The sequence below is a fragment of the Rattus norvegicus genome, chromosome 4 (genome assembly GCF_036323735.1).
Source record: "Rattus norvegicus strain BN/NHsdMcwi chromosome 4, GRCr8, whole genome shotgun sequence".
Lineage (NCBI taxonomy): Eukaryota > Metazoa > Chordata > Mammalia > Rodentia > Muridae > Rattus > Rattus norvegicus.
The window spans coordinates 79,539,323-79,550,021 of record NC_086022.1 but is presented as its reverse complement, the minus strand read 5'-3'; positions in this window follow the sequence as shown (position 1 = coordinate 79,550,021).

The window sequence follows — 10,699 nt, the reverse complement described above, 5'->3', positions numbered from 1 at the left end:
AGGAAAGGTTGGATTGGGCATCTGTGAGAGAGGGAGGGACTGGGTGGAGAGGAGGGAGGGGAAGCTGTGATCAGGATGGAAAGAAAAAAACGGAGCAAACCATGGTAGCAAGTCAGTATGCAGTGTTTCTCCATGGTCCTTCTCCAGTTCTGCCTGGAGTTCCTGATCTGACTTCCTCATGATGGACTATAAGTACATTTGCTGAAACCAATGTTTCATTCCCCCAAGTAGCTTTTAGCCATGGTGTTTATCACAGCAAAAGAGAGCAAAGTAATGGAATATCTCGCATACATGCCGGCATTTACACTGCATAGGCGCACACAGAGGCTAGAAGAAAGGAATTAGAACGGGTTAAAGATGCTTGTCAACCACCACATGGGTGCTAGAACCTGAACCTGGGTCCTCTCCGCACCAGCAACAAATGTTCTTAACTGATGAACTCTCTCCAACCTCTAGGATTTCTTTAATCTGTGTAAACAAAATAAAAATAGGTAAGTTGGATGTGATCATGTATGGCTACAATCCCAGCCTGTGAGAGGGGAGGGCAGGAAGGTCAAGTGTTTGAGGCCAGCATGGGCTAGGTAAGATTGCCATGCACCTTGAATTCTAGCATGTAGGAGGCAGACAGGCAGTCATTTGGAGGTCAAGGCTATCCTGCTCTACATAAATAGTCAATGCTTCATAGTGAGACCCTGCCTCTAATAGATAAGTAAAAGTGATAGGCTTTAAAATAGTGGCAGGAAACACTGAAAATGATTCATACTCTGGTTTCCCAAGGTTTATGGCTTTGTCTTTTTGGTTCTGAGGAATGAAACTAATGCTTTGTGCATGGTATTAAGCAAGCACCCCACCACCGCACTGCCTCCTCCACCCCTCGGCTCTTTTTTTTTTTTTTTTTTTTTTTGGTTCCTTTTTTTTGGAGCTGGGGACCTAACCCAGGGCCTTGCGCTTCCTAGGCAAGCGCTCTACCACTGAGCTAAATCCCCAACCCCCACCTCGGCTCTTTTAAAACAACCATAACGTTAAAAAGTTCAAAGCTCAGAATGAAGGAAACCGAGAGCATCACCTCCTATGCCTAGACCCTCCTTTACATTACTGGATGGGAAGACCACCATAAACATTACAGTCTGCTCCAAATTCACTCTTAAAACCTGAAGGCATTTCAACCAGAGCGTGCTGTACACGCCTGTTTTGGGAGTTGAGGCAGTAAATTGCTGGAAGTCTGAAGCTAGCCACAGCCCACCTAAAAACAAAACCAGCAAAAACAAACTTTTTTTTTTTTTTTTTTTTTTTTTTTCCCGGAGCTGGGGACCGAACCCAGGGCCTTGCGCTTCCTAGGCAAGCGCTCTACCACTGAGCTAAATCCCCAACCCCAAAAACAAACTTAAAAGAATAACACACACACACTCTCACGCACGCACACGTGCACACACACACACACACACACACACACACACACACACACACAAAACCACTGAGAATTCAGCATTCCTCAGGAAGTCATTTAAGGTTCAAATCACCCTCAGACCATGCTTTATGGGGCTGGAGAGATGCTCAGTGCTTTTGTTGCTGTTGTAGAGTACCTGGGTTCATCTCCCAGCACCCACTTGTCACCCCTGGATGCCTGGAACTCAGGTTGCAACAGATCTAGCCCCTCTTCTCACCTTGGACGCCTGCACACAGGTAGTGCACAGGCAGCAGACACATGTACATTTTTAAATAAAAAAAATTATCTTAGGGATGGACATGGTGGCCCATACCTTTAATCTCAGCCCTCAGGAAGCAGAGGCAGGTAGATCTATATGAGTTCAAGGCCAGCCTGGTCTACATAGTCCTTTTCTAGAACAGATAAGACTATATAGAAACAAGAAACAAACAAACTATATTGTCTCAAGAAACAAGCAAGCAAACAAAAAAAATCAACTATTAAAATAACTATAGTTCTAAAAGATACAGATGAAACTCTACAGAGTGAGTTTCAGGACTGCTAGGTTTTCAAAGAGAGACCCTGTCTTGAAAAATGTAAAATTAATAAATTAACAGGAATTGAACCTAGGGTTTACAAATGCTGGGAAGCGTTCTACAACTAAGCAATATCCCAGACCCTCTTAATGTTTTTTATTTTGAGGCAGAATCTTGCTAAATTATAATCCTCCTGCATCAGCCTTCCAACAAGCTAGTAAGTAGTTCAGGCTTGTGTCACAGGCCAGCTTCAATTTTTTTTTTTATTCTAGGAACTAATACCATTATTTATTGAATTTCTTCTATCATTTCTTTAAAATCACCTTTCATGGGCCTATAGGGAAGGCTCAGTGGTTAAGAACCCACATGGTGGCTCACAACCATCTGTAATGGAATCTGATGCCCTCTTCTGGTGTGTCTGAGGACAGCAATAGTGTACTCACATACATGAAATAGATCTTAAAAAAACAAAATCAAAAACAAAAAAACAAAACTATGTGGCTCAAAACCCTCTGTAACTCAAGTTCCAGGGACTCTAATGTCCTCTTCTGGCCTCCATAGTATACCACTTATATATAGGCAACACACCCATAATATATAAAATAAAAAGTAAAATAAACTTAAAATTTTTAAATCATCCTTCAGATGGGGAGATGGTATTCTAGTCAAGGTTACTGTTGCTGTGATGAAACACCATCTAAAAGCAATTGGGTAGGAACACACTTTCACATCATAGTCCATCACTGAGGGAAGTCAGGGCAGGAACTCACACAGGGCAGGCAGGAGCCTGGAGGCAGGAGCTGATGCAGAGGCCATGGAGGGGTGCTGCTTACTGGCTTGCTCAATCTGCTTTCTTATAAAACCCAGGCCCACCAGCCCAGGGATGAAACCACCACACTGGGCTTGTTTCTCCCCCATCAATCAGTGATTAAGAAAATGGGCTACAGGCCTGCCTACAGCCTGACTTTATGGAGGCATCTTCTCTATTACGGTTCCCACCCACCTCACTGATGACTCCTACTTGTGACAGCATGGATGGCTCAGCAGTGAAAAGCTCTCCTGGAGCACCAGGCTTGGATTCCCAGCATCCACATCTGTAACTCACAACCGTCTCTGACCCAGTTCCAGGGGCTCTCAGTCCCTCCTCTGACCCTTTGAGGCAAAACAGAAACTAAACTTAAAAAAAAAAATTTTGCTTATTTATTTCTTTCATGTACATGTACATTGTGGCTGTCTTCAGACACACCAGAAGAGGGCATCGGATCCCATTACAGATGGGTGTGAGCCACCATGTAGTTGCTGGGAATTGAACTCAGGACCTCTGGAAGGACAGTCAGTGCTCTTAACCACTGAGCCATCTCTCCAGCCCAAGTCTATGGTTTTTAAGATCAACCGAGTTGGGAAGGAAAAGAATGTTCAATTCCATTTTAAGTAAAAGTCACCTGTCTTTGTGTAAGAGCGCTAGGCTAGATATGTGCTATGAGAGAATGAACTGGAGCTAGGCATTGTAGCTCAAACCTGTAACCCCTGTACTGGGGAGGCAGAATTCGAAGGCCTGGGGAGTTTTCCAGGCCAGCCTGAACCTCAGAGTGAGATCTTGTCTTACAAACAAAGTCAAGGGGCATGGAGAAGAGGGGTTTAATTCCCAGCCCAACATGGTGCTTCTGAGTTTGAGGTCACAGAAAGCATCCCAGTAGGGCCAGGGAAAACAGAGAAACCCTGTCTCCAACAACAACAACAACAACAACAACAACAACAACAACAACAACAACAACAACAACAACAAAACAACCACCTGTCTGCAGCCCTGCTCTGAACCCAGAGGTCACCTGGCATGCAGCTGATGCACACCTGTAGAGGCACACGCACACACACATACAGTAAGTGAATAGTTTTTCAGGTTTTAGGAAGGGAGAAGGTGGGTGTGGCAAGGGGCACGCTTTGCTGCCGTTTTGTTTGGTTTTTGAGACAAGGTTTCTGTATTTAGCTCCCACTGTCTTGGAACTGCCTATGTACACCAAGCTAGCCATGATCCAAGGGGGATGTTTTCAACCCCAGCACTCCAGAGGCTGAACAGGGTTCCAGGGCAACCAGAGTTACCTAGTGAGACCCTGTTTTAAAAACAGAAAAAGAGGGGCTGGGGATTTAGCTCAGTGGTAGAGCGCTTGCCTAGCGAGCACAAGGCCCTGGGTTCGGTCCCCAGCTCCGAAAAGAAGAAAAAAAAAGAAAGAAAAAAAAAAAGAAAAAGAAAAAAGAAAACGAGAAAGAAGAAAAGGCAAGGGTTAATACGAGGGAGCAGGACCCGACAGATATCCAGGATACCCTCCAGACCTTGCAACCAACCCCTGGAGAGTTTTCACTGGGGACATGGCTGAGCTGATCTGAAAGGAGCTTCACGGAGGATTGGAGAGTCAATGGCTGTAGCGGGACTTGAATAAATCCTTGTTAGGGGACAGAAGCCTGAAGTACAGCTAACAAAGTATCACAAGGGAGGAACCGCTGTGCTTGTCAAACCGGAGCTGAGGGCGGCTCTGGCCACCTTTGGGAAGACGCTGGGTTGTTCACAGCTGAAGTTGAGCAGTGCGAATCCCACCTTCTGAGCCCGAACCTAAATCAGAGAAACAGGGGGAGCTCCTTGCTCAGCAGCAGTTCTAGAGATACGCAGCAAGGGCAGGGGTGGGGACTGCTAGGAGGGCTTGACCCTGGGGTTGGGGGAGGGGAGACCTGGGAAGTTGGTACAGCAAGTAACAGCACTTGCCCTGCAAGCCCTACAACCAGAGTTCCATCCCCCAACCCAAACAAAAGCTGGACTGCGTCAGTGGTGCCCGGCTGTAATCCCAGCATTGCTGTGTGAATATGGGAGGTGGAGACAACCCACTATGCCAACAAGGTCGGCAGAGAGACCCCTGACCTCCACAAGTGCACCATGGCATTCATGAGCCACTCATACAAAAATAAAAATTTAAAAGTTAAGAGTTAGTAAGCAAGGGCTGGAGAGATGGCTCAGTGGTTAAGACCAGAGGTCCTGAATTCAATTCCCAGCAACCACGTGGTGGCTCACAACCATCTGTAATGAGAGCTGAGGCCCTCTTCTGGTGTGTCTGAAGACAGCTACAGTGTACTTATATAGAATAAATAAATAAATCTTTTTAAAAAAAGTTAGTGAGCAAGGTAATTATTTTTTTTAAAGATTTACTTATTTTATGTATGTGAGTACAGCAGAAGAGGGCATTGGATCCCCATTACAAATGTGGGCCTCCATGTGGTTCCTGGTTATTGAACTCAGAACCAAGAGCAGTCAGTGCTCTTAACTGCTGAGTCATCTCTCCAGCTCTAGCAGAACTTATTCCGAGTTTTATTCTACGGCCCTTAATTTGTAGAAATTTACCAAAGGTTCAGCAATGTTCAAACTAAAATACAACTAGGCTATCCTCAGGTATGTATATAGAGTTTTTGAAATATTTAAATTTACTTAAAAATTAAAATTGTAATAAAATAATTTCATTATGAAGTTGCTTTGCATATATCATTGTAGCTTGTTCATGCTTGCCCCTCACCCACTGCCCTTTCCCATCCCCCACCCCCAATCAGTTGCTTTCTTTGCCCCAACTAAGGCCTCTTTGGCTTTCATGCCACATGTATGTGTGGAACACATGTATGTATAGACTTAGATATATAGACTTACTTGTCTTTCATTGTGGGTATTTGACTCATTTTTGCTCACTTATTAGTCTGTAGACAGCTAGGCAAGTTCTGTATCTTGGCCGAGAAGTCATATCTCAAGATCTCACAGTGGTGGGGCTGGAGAGATGGCTCAGTGGTGAAGAGCACTAACTGCTCTTCCAGAAGTCCTGAGTTCAATTCCCAGCAACCACATGGTGGCTCGCAACTGTCTGTAGTTATCTTGGTGCACTCTTCTGGCCTGCAGGCAGAATACTTTATGTAAACAAACAAACAAACAAACAAGTAAATAGAATCTCACACTAGTGCCTCTGTTAGTTTTTTTAGGAACCTCCATATTGATTTCCATAGTGGTAGGCCAGTTTACATCCCACCAACATGATGTTTTCTCTTTCTTCCCGTGCTCGTCGGATCTTTTTCTTTATAGCCAGTCTGACTGGGAAAGATGGAGTCTCAGCGTAACCACTGTCACTGTCATCTTTTAAGACGAGTTTTGTTTTTTCCAGACAAGGTTTCTGTGTGTAGTCACTCTGTAGACCAGGCTGCTGTTGACCTCAGACATAGATCTACCTGCCTCTGCCTCCTGAGTGCTGGAATTAAGGTGTGCACCACCACCACGGGGCCTTAGATTTCTTTCTTTTTATTTTCTATGTCTGGGGGTTTTGCCTGCACATATTGCCTGTGTTTATATCTGTGCACAGTGCTAGCAGAGCCCAGAAGAGGGTGTCTGACCTGTTGGACCTGGAGTACAGAAGGTTGTGAGCCACCTTGTAGGTCCTGGGGATCAAACCTGGGTCCTCTGGAAGAGCAGTTCAAGCTCTTAATGACTGAGCCATCTCTCCAGCCACCACAATGCAGTTTTAGTTTGCATTTATCAGATGACTAAGGATGACTGGCATTTCTTCTTTGGAGAAATGTTGGTTACACTAGCTTATTTATTGATTGTATCTTTGGTTGGTTTTGATATATATATTTTTTCTTTTCTTTTTTTTCGGGGCTGGGGACCGAACCCAAGGCTTCCTAGGCAAGCGCTCTACCACTGAGCCAAATCCCCAACCCCGTTGATTTTTTTTTAAAGACAGGTGCCGCACTGTGTAGGCCTGCCTATCCTGGACTTCGCTCTATAGTAGTCCAGGCTGGACTCAAACTCAGAGATCTCCCTGCTGCTGCTTCCTGAGTGCTGGGATTAAAGGCATGAGACATACTCTATGTATAAAAATGTTTAATTTTGTGCAATCTACTTGGTATTCTTGAACTGGCTTTGTTCAGTCTGATACCTATGAATCCCATTCTAGTTTCCATGTTGAAACCCAGTTTCCTCAGCATCATTTACCAGAGAGCCATCTTTCTCCCATGTGTGTATCCGCTCTTCTCTTCCATTCCTCCTGACTACCTGTACTGTCTGTCTGTCTGAGACAGTAGCCCTGGCAGACCTAGAACTATGTAGACCAGGCTGACCTCTGCAGTCTGTCTGCCTCTGTCTTCTGAGTGCTGGGATTAAAGGTGTGTGCCACCGTGCCCACCCTGTGTGTCTGTCTGTTCTGTGCAGCTTCTCGATGGTTTTATTTTTAAAGCTCTGTAATATAATTCGAGAATCAAAAGATTCTCTCTTGTATCATTGTGAATAATTTCCCCCTGATATTTATTTTATATGTATGCATGTGTGTATGTGTGTATGCACACATGCACACACATCACACATGTGCCAGGTACCCACAGAAGTCAGAACTGGGCATCAGAGCCCAAGGGACTGGAGTTCAGATCCCTAGCACCCGTGTAAATGCCAGGATGTAGCAGCCTACTTGCAATTCCTGCATTCAGAAGAAGATAGAGGTAGAGATTACGGTGCAAGCTGACCAGCTACAGTAGTTGTATTGGTGCTCTCAGAGTCAAGAGAGACCCTGCTTCAGTGAGTAAGATAAGGACCAACTAAGACTCTCAAAGACAGCCTGTGGTCCAACACACCACACAGGCAAACAAAGAAAACAGAAAATGTCCACTACTGTATTTGGGTGACATTTCATGCAGGCTATTGTGTTTTCTCCTTAGTAGATAGTAAGCTATTCTAGGAGCTGGAGAGGTCCTCAGGGGTGTCCTATGGACAAGGCTCTGGGTTTCCTCTCTAGCCCTGCAGAAAGGAAAAGAATCCTATTGGTGGAAACAGGACTGGGGTTACCTGGGCACAGTGGCACCTACTCATATTCTCAGGACTTTAACCCTGTCTAGAAAACAAAACAAACCAGAACACCAAAACAGGGCAAATAAAGTAGCAATGGCTGACATAATTTCAATGCATTGCTTTAATATACTGGCTGCCAAGGTGCATCTATTCCATTTGTGTTCCCAGGAAAACAACAGATGCAAAAACAACTTAGATAGGGAATGAAGAGGGGGAGGAGAGGGGAAGGAGAGGGAAAGAAGAGGGAAAGGAGAGGGGAAGGAAAGGGGAGGAGGGGGAAGAGGGAGAGGGGAAGGCTCTGCTCTGAGCTATCACCACACCCCTGGAAAGAGACAAAGTTCTGTAGTGTGGCATTTAATCAGCAGCTGGAAAGAACTCCCCAGAATGCCATCTGTCACCCTGGGAGATGCTATCAGGTCACCAACACCCGGCAGGAAGTAGAGCTTCCCTCCGGTGTTCTACCTGCATTCTACAAGGCCTGGGTGTGGACTACTCAGAGCCACACAAAGAAAACAAAAATCTGGGGAAAGGTGACATATAGGTGGGTGATTTGCTGAAATGCACCCTGCACCCTTTAACGGTGGGCAGTCTGGAGAGCTGAAATCAAAGGGTGGACGACTGAGGCTCAAAATTGCTGGTAGGAAAGAGAATGTCAACTTGTTCATCAAATCCTGCATTTAAAGTTAGAAAGTAGGGGGTTGGAGTGATGGCTCAGCTTTTAAGAGCCCTGGCTGCTCTTCCTAAAGGTAGTGAGTTTAATTCCCAGCCACCACATGGTGGCTCACAATCATCTGTAATGGGATCTGATGCCCTCTTCTGGTTTATATGAAGATAGTGTATCCACAAACATAAAATACATAAATCTTAAAAAAACAAAAGTTAGGGGTTGGGGATTTAGCTCAGCGGTAAAGCGCTTGCCTAGCGAGCGCAAGGCCCTGGGTTCGGTCCCCAGCTCCGAAAAAAAGAAAAAAAAAAAAAAAAAAAACAAAAGTTAGAAAGTAGGCTATCAATTCAGATGTCGTGTGTGTGTGTGTGTGTGTGTGTGTGTGAGAGAGAGAGAGATCCTATAGGCGGTAACTGAGTTTCCCGTGGCTCCTCGCTACCACTTCCTTTAGCACAATCCTGAGGACCAGGTGTCTCCCCAAAAACCTGTACCTCCAAGGGACACAGTCCTTTCTATTGGCCTCCATGGACACACTGTGCACATGTGCACCCTCACCGTCTACCATATACACTTCCCCCACAACTTTCTGTGTGTGGGAGAGGATTTAGATAAATCCTCCAAACAAAAACTTTAAAGATTTATTATATGAGTGCACTGTAGCTGTCTTCAGACACCAGAAGAGGGCCTCAGATCCCATTACAGATGACTGTGAACCACCATGTGGGTGCTGGGAATTGAACTCAGGACCTCTGGAAGAGCAGTCAGTGTTCTTAACCACTGAGCCATACCTCCAGCTCCAAACAAAAGCTTTAATATGGGTCCTTAGGGACGTCTAAGGGACTCTTTGGGCACAGCACTGACGTTTTTAAGGATAACACGCATGGCAGAGTGCTTCCTTGTAAGCCTCAGGGTGAGACCATACCTTAGGTAGCCATTTCTTACCCCCACATGGTGCTGCACTTGGGATACAAATATTTCTTGAATAAGTAAGTATACAAAACATTTTTGATGACAGCAGAGAGAGAACAAATGTATCTGTGCACTCAGCCAAGTGTGCTGAGTTCTGCCATCCTGAGCCATTGACCTTCAGGTCAGTGCTGACCTCAGGACTTGGAAGGCACCTTAGAAAATGATGAAGGGTTTAGGGATTTACCTCAGTGGTAGAGCGCTTCTTGCCTAGCAAGGGCAAGGCCCTGGGTTCGGTCCCCAGCTCCGAAAAAAAAAAAAAGAAAAAAAAATGATGAAAGATTGTGTGGTGCTCTGTGGTAGCCCCGCACTGCCTGCCTTTGACTGAAATTAAGACTAAGGTTTTCGGTGTCTTTAGAAAATTTAATACGAAGCTTAAGGACATTTTGAGTTGAAAAAAGTCAGTCTGTATTCCCAACCCCGTCCCTTTCAAGGTGGGATTCTCAAAGGAATCTCCAGAGAAAAATACTCCCCCACATACACACACCAGTCAGGGTTTCTTTGGTTCAAACTCTAATGCATAGGAGATCCCCCTCCTGAGGGGCTGGGGCCACAGACGTGCGCCACCACGTGGCTTGCAATTAAAAGGCACCAGTACTTTTCAGAGGGCTGGGGAGTATGCACTTGTCAGACTTGAACACCAACAATTAGATTTAAGCTACTTTTACTGAGAATTTATACACTGCAGGCTGGCCACTAAATAGCACCACACATCCGTTCAACAGGCATTTGTTCGGCAGATACTTTGTATAAAGCAGCATTTAAAGTACTGGGAGATTAGGAGTTATCAACATAGACGTAAAAAATAAAAAATCTCTCCTGAAGTTTACTTCCCTGTGGAATAGGTGAGACAGCCAAGGCTCAGACGGAACGGCTTGCCGAGGCACTGCTAAGAATGTAGGCTGTGCAGTGCTCATGCTTTAATTGGCTTTACAGTCCTTCATGCTACAAAATAAAAAGAACAAAGACAAGGGTGTTGAGCTGCAGGTGCACCGTCTGTCTGTCTGCCTTTGACTGTGTTAGGAGTTTGAAAGGTTTGCAATGCCTAGCAACTCAAAAATTAACAGCTCTAAAAATCAAGGAGAAGTGGATACAGGTTTGGTCGTTGTGTTTTTAAGTTATTACTTCTAATGTTAGATGATAATACCTCTTCTCTTACAGAGTAAATGTAAGAGCCTAAATAGCAAGATCCAGTCTCAAAACAAACTAGCAAAAAATAAGTAGTAAATATTTAAGTTTCTGAAGTG